The sequence below is a fragment of the Zingiber officinale genome, chromosome 11A (assembly GCF_018446385.1).
Source record: "Zingiber officinale cultivar Zhangliang chromosome 11A, Zo_v1.1, whole genome shotgun sequence".
Lineage (NCBI taxonomy): Eukaryota > Viridiplantae > Streptophyta > Magnoliopsida > Zingiberales > Zingiberaceae > Zingiber > Zingiber officinale.
In genome coordinates, this window is record NC_056006.1 from 36,103,911 (window position 1) to 36,120,243 (window position 16,333).

Here is a 16,333-nt window from a genome sequence, read left to right on the forward strand (position 1 = left end):
GGTGTTATGTATCACTTCGGTTAATTTCAACTGGCTAAACGCGTAGACTTGTTTTAGTTGATGCTTTAAATTCCAGACATTAGGGTCTGGTTTCTGGTAGATATTATTGCTGCTTAATAAAATGATTTTATTCGATTACAATCATGCATTCTAGGAAGCTGTTAAGTGCCTGCCTACGGTATTATCCTACTACTGTGTAATGATTGGCTAAATCTAGAGATAGAGGTGTAATGGAGTTAGAACGAGGAAGAACTTTGCTTTGACACGTTGGGCTGTACGTGTAAGACGTTCAGTCTGGTACTCATAGACAAATGGGTTGACGTATGTGGCATGCTGTTTTAATATTCCCCAAAAAAGAGAGGTTCAACCGTTAAAAAAGCCCCTATCATACTGATTTATTAGGTAGTGTTACAATTTTGTTTGGGCAAGTTAGAGTAAATTTTAGGATAAATTAAGGTGGTGGTGAGGATTAATTAGGCTCAAAAAAATTCTACTTCGATTGGTTATAATTAAATAAGGTTGATGATTTGGGTATAGTTTCACGGGCAAAACTTTAACAAGCGTCTCTTTTTAATTGAATCAGCGTTCCATTTTGATTTTCTATTTAAAAAGCGTTCCATTCCTATAGAAATATCCTTTAATATTTCATGCTCTTGATTCGGTGTGTCAAAAATGAATTCAATCTCATCAATTCGACCTGTGTTGAATAAAAAAATATTGGGTTCGGATTGAGGATTTTTGATTTAGGTTTGGAGGGTTTTCGGATGATGTTAGAATTGAATTCGGGTTGATTAGGGTTGATTTGAATTTGGTTTTAGTGAAATTTTTTGGGATTAAATTAAATTTTATTTTAAAAATTATGTATATATATGGTAAAAGATGAAATCATCATCATGCTGTAAGATTGGATAGAGCGTTAGAGGGGAGAGGTGAATAGCGCATATTGCTTTTTCATGATTTTCGAAAAGAATGCATCGAAATAGAAAAAGAGAAATAAAAATAAAGCTAACACCTTTATTTTTTTTACTTGGTTCATAGTTTATGCTGTTAGTCCAAGACTTGTGATTGTTGATTGCTTTCGTTGGATAATTCACTATCAATTTGTCAAATACAAAGATTCGGATATGCAATACAATTAATGAAATAACAAATACTTCACAATAAAAGAAGATTTGAAGTAGAGGATTGTTGTCAGTGCAGTGTTGCAACGTTGTAGTCGAATTTCGGAGCATCACGAACAATGTTTGAGCATAGAAGATGAGTGATGTGCCCCTGGTCGAAGGTGCCTTTTTATAGCCCATTCTAGTCACATGGACCAGCTCTAGACGCCTCCACCAATGCCTATTCGATCCACTTTCGTTGCTGAGTTATCTAACTCTAGATGTCTGGACCACTCTTGGGCGTATAGACTGCTGACATGGCTAAACCAGGATGAAGCTCTATTCGAGTTACCTCTATCCCTTTCCAGGCACCTGGAAGCTGACGTGCACTAGCCAATTGTAGCATGCTAACTTAGCTACAGGCGGCTAGATTTGGGTCTAACCAGGCGCTTGGACTAGTTGAGGTTCCCGGACCTCTAGTCGCTTGGGTCCACTCCAGGCGATTGGAAGCTCTTTTCTCGGTTAACTTTCAGCTTTGATTTCCTGCATCACAGAGTTAGCAAAATAGATATAATATAAGATATAAACTATTCGACAGTCTCAAGACTGTCTGATCCTAACTTTTGGATTTCGCTGAAACCCTAGCTCGGACTGATGCTTACTGTTTATTTCGAGGGAAATCATCCTCACCTACTCCCTTATGAGAGTTTACCTAACTTAACATCCGGTCCTCCGGATCTATGTAGACTTTGTACTCGACATCCGATCCTTAGGACTTCCTCTTGATGTCCGGTCCTCCAGACCCATCGAATTACTAGATGTCTAGTCTTCAAACCCGTCTAAATTTCCCACTTGGTGTACTAAATCTACCAAGTCTTCCTATTCAGTCCCATCGACCATGACTTTTTTTGTCTAATCACAACTAGGATTTTTCCTTTACTTAATGTTCACTAGGACTTTTGCTTGCCTAGTATGTAGTCAACTTGACATACTAGGATTTTCTGGTTGAGTGACCTGCAAATATCAAAACATAGATTCGACTATCTGATGCTCCTTGCATTAACAATCTTCTCATTTTTAATTTATGGCAAACTAGTTCAATGTTAAGTAAAATTAACAAAAAGAAAAGATTTAAAAAAAAAATGCTCCTTCCCTCTTAACTTGATATATCCCTTGAAATCAATGTTCAAGAGATCTTTGAAAAATACTTAACTTTTGACATTAAACTTTCCCCCTTTTAACATATATCAAAAACATGATTTAAATAAATTATAAAAAGGATTTTTCAATATTTAGAAATAGAAATTTTTTCAATCGGAATTTTAAAGAATACTTTATGATTAAATTTTTAGAGGAAAAAACACTTGAAAGTTTACATTGTCAAAAAGTTCTCCCTTAATCTAGACTCCCCCCCTTTCATTTTCAAAGGTAGCATAAAAAAAAATAGAGATTTTGAAAATCATTTTAAGATTTCATTTTGAAAATATATATATTTTTAATTTGAAAACTAATTTAATGCTTAATTTTTTAAAAATAATATTAAAAACATTTAATTTTCAAAAATAATTATAAAAAACTACTTTAAGTCAAATTTTGAATAAACATTTTAAAGCCCCCGGGGCTATGGTGCAGCGGCAGGGCATCCAAGTTATCACTCAGACACCCGTGATTCGATCCCTAACTATGATACATTTATAGAAATTTTTTCTCCAAATGGGACCTACAACTAAGGGATACTAGTGAAACACTCCTAGTTTTTTTATACGTGCCCAAGCATGTGGACGTCTTGAATCATAATTGCACTTACAACCACACATATACTCAATTTAACTGAATTACTTAAAACAAATAACTACTAGTAACATTTGGTACTGGTCATATGATCTGAGAACTTATTCTACGAAAGGAAACATTTAGTTACACAAAAACTAAACTGGAAGGTCTTCGGGTTGTACTACCATCGTCCCAAGCTGGCTCACTGGTCATTGCCTCCTGTCTCATTCATCTCATTGCTTGAAAAAAAAAGGATTATAATCTGTGAGTCGAGAGACTCAACATATTCAGAATCATGTTATGTAATAGTTAACACCTATAATCTAGTGTACTAAGGGATACACAGGTTAGGTAACTCAGGACTTACATATCATGGACATGAGCAGAGGCGTCGACATAGGCACATGAGCATAAACATGTAAGTAAACTAAGCATAAAATAAACATAATCACGAGCATATACATAAGCATAAGCATACTTACATGACATAAACATACACATAAGAATAGACTTAATCATGAGCATATATATAAGCATAGACATAAGTATACTTGTATGACATAAACATACATATAAGAATAGACTTAATCATGAGCATATATATAGGCATAGGCATAAGCATATTTGCATGACATAAACATACACATAAGAATAGACTTAATCATGAGTAGATACACATGCAGTCATAAGCATAACCACATAGGGGTGGTGAGCTCCCGGGCTAAGGTCACCGATCACACTCAATCTCATAGAATTTGGTGAGCTCCTGGGTTAAGGTCACCGGACACACTCAACTACGTAGATTTGGTGAGCTCTCGGGCTAAGGATGCTGGTCACACTCAACCACTTAGATTTGGTGAACTCCCGGGCTAAGGACACCGGTCACACTCAACCATGTAGATTTTGTAACACCCATAGGGTACTTAGCAAGATTTTAGATATTTTTATCATGAATAAAAATAAAAAGGCCTTATATGTAAAATTTCAAAAACAATAAAATAAGAGAACCAAAAAGAGATGACGAAGGTTTGAACCTTGGATCTCTTACTAGATACATGTATGTATTAACCAATAGACCAAGAGTAATTATTGTTAGAAAGGAGAGGGAAATCATAGTTAAAGGTAAGGAAGTGAAGGCTCTCTTCACTTAGAAGGAGAAATTGAAGTTGCCTTCTTCCTCTCAAATGAAAAGAGGAGCCTTGCTTCTTCTTTTCATTTAGAGTGAGTAAAAGAAAGGAGAAGGAAAAATGTAATTTCCCTTCCTCCTCTCATGTAGAATAAAAGGAGAAATTAAAGAAGAGAGTTCATTTTTTTTCTCTTCCTCCCTTCCTCCTCCTCTTCACTGTGACCAAGAGTTTTCCCCTCACCATTGCCGAGCCCAAGCAAGAAGCTCCTCTCTAGGAAGGCTCCACAAGCAAGGTCTCTTCCCTAAGAAAAAAAAAAAATCAAGCGAGGATGTGAGTATCCCCTCACTGCAGTATAAGTAGTTTCGATTTGTGTTGTATGAAAACGCTTTTGAAATCTTATGAAATTCCTTGAAAGTTTTGGACAAAATAGATTGGTGGTCACTTAGGATTTACAAGTTACAAGTTATGCTTTATGTTGTAGAAAAAAAAATATATATTCACCTCATCTTGAAGTTTCGACCAAGACAAAAAGGGAAGATCTAGAGCAAAGTTTCTTTTGGTATCATGCTTATCCATTCTCTTATATGATGTAGGATCTTTCATGTGTTGATAGTTTAAGTTCTAAGACCTTATATGTCAATAAAAGAATTAGAAACCCTAACCTAATGGTTCGGCCAAGATGAATCATAGAGTTTAGGGCAAGATTTTGAAAAGAAAGTATAATTATTGTGCTCCTTCATGATATATGAAATTTTATATGTTGATAGCTTAAGGTTTTTATGCTCCATGTGGTAACAAAAATGAGGAAAACCCTAATGTAAAGTTTCGGCCAAGATGGGTTATAAGAGTTAGAGCAAAAATTTTGAAAAGGAAATATGTTGTTATGCTCCTTCATGATATATGAAATTTTTATATGTTGATAGCTTAGGTTTTATGCTTCATGTGATAACAAAAATGATGGAAACCTTAGTGTAAAGTTTCGGCCAAGACATGATACCAAGCTTAGGGTCAAAATTTGAAACTCAATCATGCTTATTTATGCTTGTTCATGAGGTATGCTATCTTGTATATGGTGAGGTTAAGTCATTATGTTACATGTTGCATTAGGAAAAATTTAAAACCCTAAATGTAGGTTCGGCCAAGAGGGAATGCCAAACCTAGGGTAAAGTTTTGGAAACCCAATCATGCTTAGTTATGTTTCTACATGATATATGATCTTTGGTATAATGTTAGATAAGTTTCATGCTACATGTTACATAGATAACTACACTTTAGGGTTCGGCCAAGCAAGTGTAGAGACTTAGAGCAATGTCTTGCAAACTAACCATGCTTGTTTATGCCCATTTATGATATATGGTTATTTATCTATAGGTGGCTTTAGTTTCATGCTTCTTATAGTGGAAAAAAAATGGGAAACCCAATTAGTAGGGTTTCGGCCAAGGTGGATAAATGGGTCTAGAGTGAATCTAACCAAGCATGCTTATGTTTTCTCATGATGTATGGTCTTTGATAAGTGATTAGTTTAAGTTCCATGTTCATGATATGATATGTTATGCCTTATGTTATGAGATAAGCTATGTTCCATGATATGATAGTGTAACGACCTGCATTCTACTAACTAAGCTGTAAGGCCGATCGTCACATTATGCTGTGCTAACTATTCCCTGACCATTACAAAATCTAGATGCGGAAGCTGTACTAATTAAAACTTTGCTAAACTATTATCATTTCTTGATTCTATATGTGCTAAGGGATGTAATCTAAACTATTCATGACATGTTCTACATTCCCCCATGGTCAAGGAACTGGGCTGAGGATTTCTAGCTGTTATCAGACCCCCCAATCGATCCACAGATCGATTAGAATGGTCGAATCGATCCAGTGGTCGATCCAGCATGCTACTGTATGCGGGAATTGGGTTGGATCGATCCAGTGATCGATTCAGCACGCTACTGTGCTCGGGCGATATTCTGGATCGATCGGCTGATCGATCCAGGCTAACCAATCGATCCAGTGATCGATTCCGGAGCTCTCTGTTCGCGATGAAACTAGGCTGGATCGATCGGATGATCAATCCAGACGCAGTCTGTTCGCGGAACAAGCTGCCAATCGATCCATTGATCGATTGAGGACCCCCAATCGATCCTCCGATCGATTGGGGTTTCTGATTTTGCAGCTAAGCTCTGATTTCAGCACTTGTTCGTGCTAAAATTACTTATATCAATTCTAAACTAAATGCACAACATTCTAACATCACACAAAAAGTGTTATAAGCATGATAGGGTGCATGATTAACTAATTCATAGCAATTAACATACTAAGGTGCAAAATAGTAAAATGCTAAAAGGTTTTAGTGCTTAAAACAATCTTGTTGAGATTCCCTAGGATCTTTATTCCAAGTTCCATCCACACACATCTTCATCGCATTGACCTCCAGCCTCCGCTAGTCCATTTTTCCTTTACCTTTATCTGCAGTATAAGGAAAAAGTATTGTAAGCTTGAGTGCTTAGTAAGAAACCATCTACCTCACTAAAACATGCAAACGATGCAATTCATGGTTTCAAAACATGATATTTAAAATATGTGATGAACATGCTAAGACATGACATTCTGGCATATGAAACATGGAACTAAGAAACTGAACATGACAATAAAACTAATCATAAACTATCATGTTGTATCAACAGAGAACTAAACTGATAGAAAAGCTAAACTGAGCTAATTCTAGCTAGTGCTAAAGCTGTACTGATTTCACCTAACTATCTTGTGAGAGTTTGAAAACTATGTACATATAATAGGTGAAAATACCAATCATGCTGCTGATGGGCCCGACATCTGTACATGCTATGCGCGCATCCCTAACTAGATCCGGGTTTGCAAGTCTCGAATTTAGTAGGCTTACTAGGTTATCTGAACCTAGGGACGACTGTGGAAGCCCAACCCAATGGATATCTAATCCAGTATATTGCCGCTGAGAAAGTAAAATACTGAACATAAGCTAATAAATCCTTGTCTTGCTTTTACTAGGTTGTCTAAACCTAGAACTAGGTTATCTAAATCTAGAGGCGACTGTGGGAGCCCACCCATTGGACATCTAGTCCTGTAAAAGCTGAAGCAAGACTAAATAGGCTGTATAAATGCTTCTAGTGCATTTATCCAAGCTAATATAATGCCTAGTTTGCATTCTGACTGTACTAAACATTCTATCGAGCACTTGATGTGCGCTAGTGCACACCCTACGTGCCAAGTTTGCATACGACTAAACTAATGCATAAAAACCACACGATTAGCTACTTATACTGCAGGTGAGGGGTTTCTTACCTCCTGTTCGGATTTTCTTACGATTCTAATCGCTAGTTTTCCGGAGGAGACGATCGTTTCGACGATTTTCTCGCGTCTATGTGTTCCTCTCGCGGAGAGAAGCGTTCTCTTGTCGGAGATGTCGCCGGAAGGAACCCTTAGGACCCTAGGGATGGAACCCTAGGTATGCTTGTGGTTGGCGCCGAGACAAGGAGAAGAGAAGGGGCGGCAGTGAGGGCTTGAGGAAAAGTCACGATCAAAATAACTCCTCACTTAATTCCTCCCTATTTATATTAAGGAATTAATTCGCCCAACTCTAACATAAATATAATTATTTCCCTTTCATTTCAGCATGGCCCTGCTGGGTTCACTTGGTTACCATGGTTCACCATAAGTCATAGGACCCAATAGGTCTCGGGTTCAATTCCCGCGTAAGCTATTTTTGTTTTCTATTTATTTTTGCTACTTCCGCTATTCTAAAAATTCCATAAAAATATCCTAAAATTCCAGAAAAATCATAGAATATTTCTAAAATAGTTTTGAGAATTTTTCGGGCATTACAATCCCCCATATCTTATAAAAAGTTCGTCCTCGAACTTAGAATAACTCTGGGTACTTCTGTCTCATACTAGCTTCTGTCTCCCAAGTTGCTTCTTCTGTATTGTGATTTTGCCAAATGACCTTTACTAATGGTACTTCCTTATTCCGCAATTTCTTAACTGCTCGATCTACTATCTGAGTAGGCCGACTGTCATAGCTGAGGTCTTCGCGGACTTGTACCAGCTGGGGCTCAATCACCTGGGTGGCATCTGGGATATGCTTCTTCAGCATAGAGACATGAAATACATTATGGACAGCTGACATTTCCTGAGGTAGCTCTAGGTCATATGCTACTCTGCCCACTCTTCTAGTGCTAAGGTATGGTCCCACATATCTGGGACTTAGTTTGCCCTTCTTCCCAAAACACATTACCCCTTCATGGGAGCTATTCTGAGGAACACTGAATTTCCAACTGAAAACTCTAAGGGTCTGCGCCGTGTATCAGCATAGCTATCTCTATCCTCTGGCGGATCTACTGTATAGCTGCTGTGGTATCTGCCACTAGATCTATCTGAAGTTCTAGTTCTTTCTGTTCACCACTTTCATACCAGCAGATTGGAGATCTACACCTCCGCCCATAGAGAACCTCGTAAGGTGCCATACCGATAGCGACCTGATAGCTGCTGTTGTATGCAAATTCTGCTAGACTCAGATATTTGCACCAACTTCCTTTGAAATCTAGGGCACATGCTCGGAGCATATCTTCGAGTACCTGATTTACTCGCTCCATCTGACCATCTGTCTGAGGATGGAAATCTGTGCTGAACTTTAACTTCGTGCCCAAAGCTGACTGTACACACTCCCAGAAGTGTGATGTGAACCTACTGTCTCTGTCTGATATAATGGTTCGTGGGACTCCATGTAGTCTAACGATCTCCTTATGATACAACTGTGCTAGCTGTTCCATGGAGTAGGATATCCTGATAGCTAAGAAGTGGGCTGATTTAGTCAATCTGTCGACTATTACCCAGATGGTATCGAAACCATTTGTGGTTCTGGGTAGTCCCACTATGAAATCCATAGAAATGTCTTCCCACTTCCATTCGGGTATCTGAATGGGCTGCAAAACTCCTCTTGGTCTCTGATGTTCTGCCTTAACCCTCTGACAGGTTAGGCAGGTGCTGACATATCGAGCGATGTCTCTCTTCATCCTAGGCCACCAAAAACACTTCTTCAAGTCCTGGTACATTTTGGTGGAGCCTGGATGCATCGCATAGGGAGTCTTGTAAGCCTCATCTAAAATCTTCCTTCTGAGTTCTTCCTGATCTGGAACACATAATCTGTCACCAAAATACAACACCCTGCTAGCGGACACTCTGAATTCTCCACTTTTTGTTCCTGCTAATCCTTGCTTGATTTTCTGAATTTCAGGATCCTGCTCCTGAGCTTTCTGGATGTCACCAAGCAAGGTAGACTCTAATGTCATAGTAGAGAGCTGTCCGACTATGAGTTCGAGACCGAAATCTGTGATCTCTTTTTGTAGGGGCGGTGACATGGCTGCTAAAGATAACAAGGTAGCACTGGACTTTCTGCTAAGTGCATCTGCTACCCTATTTGCTTTTCCTGGGTGGTAGAGGATGTCTATATCGTAGTCTTTAACCAGTTCTATCCATCTGCGTTGTCGCATATTCAGATCCTTCTGAGTGAAGAAGTACTTCAGAATCTGATGATCTGTATACACTCTGCACTGAGCTCCATACAAGTAATGTCTCCAAATTTTGAGAGCGAAGACTACTGCTGCAAGCTCAAGGTCATGAGTAGGATAGTTCTTCTCATAATCCTTGAGTTGTCTGGAGGCGTAAGCGATTACCTTGCCGTCTTGCATCAGCACTGCTCCTAGTCCCAACTTAGAGGCATCACTATAATTATCAAAGCTGTCCGTGTTCTCGGGTAGAGCTACAATAGGTGCACTGGTCAATCTTCTTTTTAGCTCGCTGAAGCTGTTCTCGCAGTCCTCTGTCCACTGATACTTTCTGTTCTTTCTGGTAAGAGCTGTCAGTGGGGAGGCTATCTTGGAGAAGTCCTCTACGAATTTCCGGTAATAACCTGCCAATCCCAGAAAACTTCTGATCTCGCTAGCGTTCTTGGGTCTTTTCCAGTTACTCACAGCTTCTATCTTACTGGGGTCTACCATAATACCATCCTTTGAGATGATGTGACTCAGGAAGGACACCTGATCTAACCAAAATTCACATTTTGTGAACTTGGCGTACAACTGATTCTGCTGAAGGGTCTGCAATACTATTTTTAGGTGCTCTGCGTGTTCTTCCTGAGTTCCTGAATAAATAAGAATGTCATCGATGAATACGATAACAAATTTATCTAAGTATTCTCTGAATACCTTGTTCATGAGGTCCATGAAAGTAGCTGGAGCATTTGTCACGCCAAAGGGCATGACTACGAACTCGTAATGTCCGTATCTAGTCCTGAATGTTGTCTTGGGTATATCCCCTTCCTTGACTTTCACCTGATGATAACCTGATCTGAGGTCTATCTTAGAGAACACTGCTGCTCCCTTTAGCTGGTCGAATAGGTCATCTATTCTGGGAAGAGGATACCTGTTCTTGATCGTGACTTGGTTCAGTGCCCGGTAATCTATACATAGGCGCATGCTCCCGTCCTTCTTCTTCACGAACAATACAGGCGCTCCCCATGGTGAGTGACTAGGGCGTATGAAGCCTTTGTCAAGCAGCTCCTGTAGTTGCTCATGAAGTTCTTTCAGTTCTGTTGGAGCCATGCGGTAAGGCGCTTTAGAAATAGGATTTGTACCGGGAATGAGCTCTATCTCAAATTCAATCTCCCTGTCTGGTGCTAAGCCTGGTAACTTTTCAGGGAAGACTGCTGGGTAGTCACATACGACTCGGACCTCTGCTAGCTGTTGGTCCTTGTCCTGACTGACATTGACTACATGCGCTAAAAATCCCGTACATCCTGAATCCATTAATTTTTGTGCCTTCAGAGCTGAGAGAAATTTCTTGGCTTTTCTCTTGGGTTCTCCGATGAATTCAAACTGTGCTTCTGCTTCAGGTTGGAATACGACTTTCTTCTTACGGCATTCGATAGAGGCACCGTATCTGATCAAGAAGTCCATTCCAAATATGACATCGTAGTCAGTCATATTTAGCACTATCAGATCACAAAAGAGTTCTCTGTCTACTATAATGACTGGCACTGCTCTGAGCCAGTGCGTGGATGCCATAATTTCTCCTGAAGGTAGCGTTGTCAGAAATTGACTACTGAGTACCTCTGGAGGTATTGCTAACTTCTCAGCAAATGCCCTGGATATATATGAATGGGTCGCCCCAGTATCGAATAAGACAGTTGTACTTTGCTGTAAAATACTAATCTGACCTGAAACAACTGTCGAGGCATTTGCTACGTCCTCTCTGGTGAGTGAGTAGATCCGTGCATTTGTCGTAGCTGGAGGGGCTTCTAGTCTGCCCTGGCTGATGTGGGGACCATCTAAAGTGGCCTGCATCTGATGCAACTGTGCTGGCTTGGCTTCGTACTGGATCGGCTGTGGTGGAGGAAAGCTGGCCTTGTTCGGACATTGCTTGGCCATGTGCCCTTCTTGTCCACACTCAAAGCATCCTTGTGTGCCCTTACGACAAACTCCAGGGTGGAATTTCCCACAAGTAGCACACTTTGGATAACTGGACTGTTTGCTAGCTGGTTCTCCTTTTGGGTAACTCCCTGGTTTACGCTTGTTGCTGGAGTTCCCTTTCCAGTTGGAGCTGTGGCCCTGTTGTTTCTTAGTACCTGAGCCTCCTTGCCCTTTTGACTCTGAGAGAACTTGCTTCTGCTGCTTGATACTGTTCTGGTAGTGCTAAGTAGTTAGAGCACTGCTAATTAGTTCTTCAGTGGTTTGCGGCCTATGAACGCCGCCAGCCACGTTCATTGCTATTTCCGGCCTCAGCATCTTGAGCATCAACCGGACTCGTTCTTTTTCTGTGCTGACTAGTTCGGGGCATAGACGAGCTAGTCTATTGAATTTCTTCACGGCTTCCTCAACTGATAGATTGCCCTGACGAAACTCAGTGAACTCGTCGTAGTGGCAGTTTGTGACCCGCATGTGAAAGAACTCCTCAAAGAATTCTTTCTCGAAGTCTGCCCATGTCATCTGGTTTACTGGGCGCTTCGCTCTAATTCTCTCCTACTACATGCATGCATCTCCTGTCAGACAGAAGGAGGCGCACTTCACCTTCTCATGTTCTGGCCAGTCCAGAAGCTCCATCGTACTCTCCAGTGTTTTGAACCAGGCTTGAGCATCCCATGGTTCACTGGTGCCTGAGAAGTTCTCGGGCTTGACTCTCTGCCACTGGATCGGTCTACAGACCTCAGTGTACTCCTGGATCGGTCGGGAACCTCTAAAACATACAGAAGCGTTGCTAGTTTGGTTCGGTCAGCTGACCGATCCAAGGTGTTAGCTGCTGCTGTAACTGAGCCACTAATGCTGTAAGGTCTGGGGGAGACACTGAACTGCCTGCCTCATGCTGGGGCTCAGTAGCTGGTGCCCTTCTAGCTGGGCGTCCTCGTGCCATACTAGAGACATAGATGACATACATAACTAATACAATCATAATTGCATATCTATGGTTATCATGTTAGGTACTATCATAAATAAACATGCTTCATTTACTTCTAACATGAAAACAGGAAGCATAAATAAAGTGAGAGATGTTCTTACTTGGAAGCTGCAGGTTCAATGCTGATGTGTGTGTAGGAAGTATGGAAACTGCTCTGATACCACTCTGTAACGACCCGCCTTCTACTAACTAAGCTGTAAGGCCGATCGTCACATTATGCTGTGCTAACTATTCCCTGACCATCACAAAATCTAGATGTGGAAGCTGTACTAATTAAAACTTTGCTAAACTATTATCATTTCTTGATTCTATATGTGCTAAGGGATGTAATCTAAACTATTCATGACATGTTCTACATTCCTCCATGGTCAAGGAACTGGGCTGAGGATTTATGGCTATTATCAGACCTCCCAATCGATCCACAGATCGATTGGAATGGTCGAATCGATCTAGTGGTCGATCCAGCATGCTACTGTATGTGGGACTTGGGTTGGATCGATCCAGTGATTGATTCAGCACGCTACTGTGCTCGGGCGATATTCTGGATCGATCGGCTGATCGATCCAGGCTAACCAATCGATCCAGTGATCGATTCCGGAGCTCTCTGTTCGCGATGAAACTAGGCTGGATCGATCGGATGATCGATCCAGACGCAGTCTGTTCGCGGAACAAGCTGCCAATCGATCCATTGATCGATTGAGGACCCCCAATCGATCCTCCGATCGATTGGGGTTTCTGATTTTGCAGCTAAGCTCTGTTTTCAGCACGTGTTCGTGCCAAAATTACTTATATCAATTCTAAACTAAATGCACAACATTCTAACATCACACAAACCGTGTTATAAGCATGATAGGGTGCATGATTAACTAATTCATAGCAATTAACATACTAAGGTGCAAAATAGTAAAATGCTAAAAGGTTTTAATGCTTAAAACAATCTTGCTGAGATTTCCTAGGATCTTTATTCCAAGTTCCATCCACACACATCTTCATCGCATTGACCTCCAGCCTCCGCTAGTCCATTTTTCCTTTACCTTTATCTGTAGTATAAGGAAAAAGTATCTGTAAGCTTGAGAGCTTAGTAAGAAACCATCTACCTCACTAAAACATGCAAACGATGCAATTCATGGTTTCAAAAGATGATATTTAAAATATGTGCTGAACATGCTAAGACATGGCATTCTGGCATACGAAACATGGAACTAAGAAACTGAACATGGCAATAAAACTAATCATAAACTATCATGTTGTATCAACAGAGAACTAAACTGATAGAAAAGCTAAACTGAGCTAATTCTAGCTAGTGCTAAAGCTGTACTGATTTCACCTAACTATCTTGTGAGAGTTTGAAAACTATGTACATATAATAGGTGAAAATACCAATCATGCTGCTGATGGGCCCGGCATCTGTACGTGCTATATGCGCATCCCTAACTAGATCCGGGTTTGCAAGTCCCGAATTTAGTAGGGTTACTAGGTTATCTGAACCTAGGGACGACTGTGGAAGCCCAACCCAATGGATATCTAATCCAGTACAGTGCCACTGAGAAAGTAAAATACTGAACATAAGCTAATATATCCTTGTCTTGCTTTTACTAGGTTGTCTAAACCTAGAACTAGGTTATCTAAACCTAGAGGCGACTATGGGAGCCCACCCATTGGACATCTAGTCCTGTAAAAGCTGAAGCAAGACTTAATAGATTGTGTAAATGCTTCTAGTGCATTTATCCAAGCTAATATAATGCCTAGTTTGCATTCTGACTGTACTAAACATTCTATCGAGCACTTGATGTGCGCTAGTGCACACCCTACGTGCCAAGTTTGCATACGACTAAACTAATGCATAAAAACCACACGATTAGCTACTTATACTACAGGTGAGGGGTTTCTTACCTCCTGTTCGGATTTTCTTACGATTCTAATCGCTAGTTTTCCGGAGGAGACGATCCTTTCGACAATCTTCTCGCGTCTATGCGTTCCTCTCGCGGAGAGAAGCGTCCTCGTGTCAGAGATGTCGCCGGAAGGAACCCTTAGGACCCTAGGGATGGAACCCTAGGTATGCTTGTGGTTGGCGCCGAGACAAGGAGAAGAGAAGGGGCGGCGGTGAGGTCTTGAGGAAAAGTCACGATCAAAATAACTCCTCACTTAATTCCTCCCTATTTATATTAAGGAATTAATTCGCCCAACTCTAATATAAATATAATTGTTTCCCTTTCATTTCAGCATGGCCCTGCTGGGTTCACTTGGTTACCATGGTTCACCATAAGTCATAGGACCCAATAGGTCTCGGTTTCAATTCCTGCGTAAGCTATTTTCGTTTTCTATTTATTTTTGCTACTTCCGCTATTCTAAAAATTCCATAAAAATATCCTAAAATTTCAGAAAAATCATAGAATATTTCTAAAATAGTTTTGAGAATTTTTCGGGCATTACAGATAGGCTATGCTCATGATATGATATGCTATGCTCATGATATGATATGCTATGTTCATGATATGATATGTTATGTCTTATGTTATGAGATAAGCTATGTTCCATGATATGATATGCTATACTCATGATATGATATGCTACGCTTATGATATGATATGTTATGCCTTATGTTATGAGATAAGCTATGTTCCATGATATGATATGCTATACTCATGATATAATATGCTATGCTTATGATATGATATGTCATGCTCATGATATGATATGCTATGCTTATGATATGATATGCCATGCTCATGATATGATATGCTATGCTTCATGATATGATATGCCATGCTTAATGTTATGAAGATCACATGTTATGTTTTATGTTATGATACGAACATGTTATGTTTCATGATATATGTATGAAAGACTTATGTAAGAAGAAAAGCCTAAGAGTTGCTTCCCTTAAGTTGGGATCAAGAGCACTCTTCATGGTATGACAAAGAGATATTTCCCTTAAGATGGGATCAAGAGCTCTCTTCATGATATGACAAGAAATTATGACATGTATGATAAGCTATGATATGCATGATGACATGATATGTATGACATGATATTTTATTTTATATGGCTTGTACCAAGGGTGGGCTCCATAAGCGCCCCGAGGTCGATGGTCTATGAAACGAGCCTCGTAAAAAGGGATGAGCTCCTTAGTACGCCCCTAGGTCGACGGACTATAAATGGACCTAGATCCCTAGTAGGTTCGGGGCTAGCTACCCTGTCCTAGGGATTGCGCGCATTTATGTATGTATGTGGTACAAGCCGGACCCTCATGATGATTATGTTATGTTCAAGTATGTATAAGATATGTTTTAAAAGAGACATGATGCATATGTGCATTCCATGATACATGTTTTGAAAATATACATCTTGCATTTACATGCATATGTTTTATGAATTATTGGTTATGCATTATTATTATGAACAGGTATGAGTTACGATACATGCTTACAGGATATGATATGTTCCCATGATATGTACTCACATGCTATGCCATGCTATGTTATGTTTCTTATATGACAAACTATGTTCTATGTTATGATTCTCCATGCTATGTTATGCTATGCTATATTTTACATGCTATGTGGTATTACGTGCCTTATGTTTTATGAGTAGGAAAGGAGCTCATTAAGCCTTTGGGCTTATAGTTTTACGTTTCCTTGTACTACAGATAAGGGCAAAGAATGGATGAACTAAGGGGAGCAGCAGGAAGGGCGATGATGATGTGTGTGGAAGTGGCATGGTGGATAGATCAAATTAAGTTTAAATTTATATTGACTAAATTGTGCATGTGAACTAAGTTTGGACCCTATGTTTATGATGATGGTTGAGCTAATATGTTATGCTCTCATGATAGTTTGCCATGTTA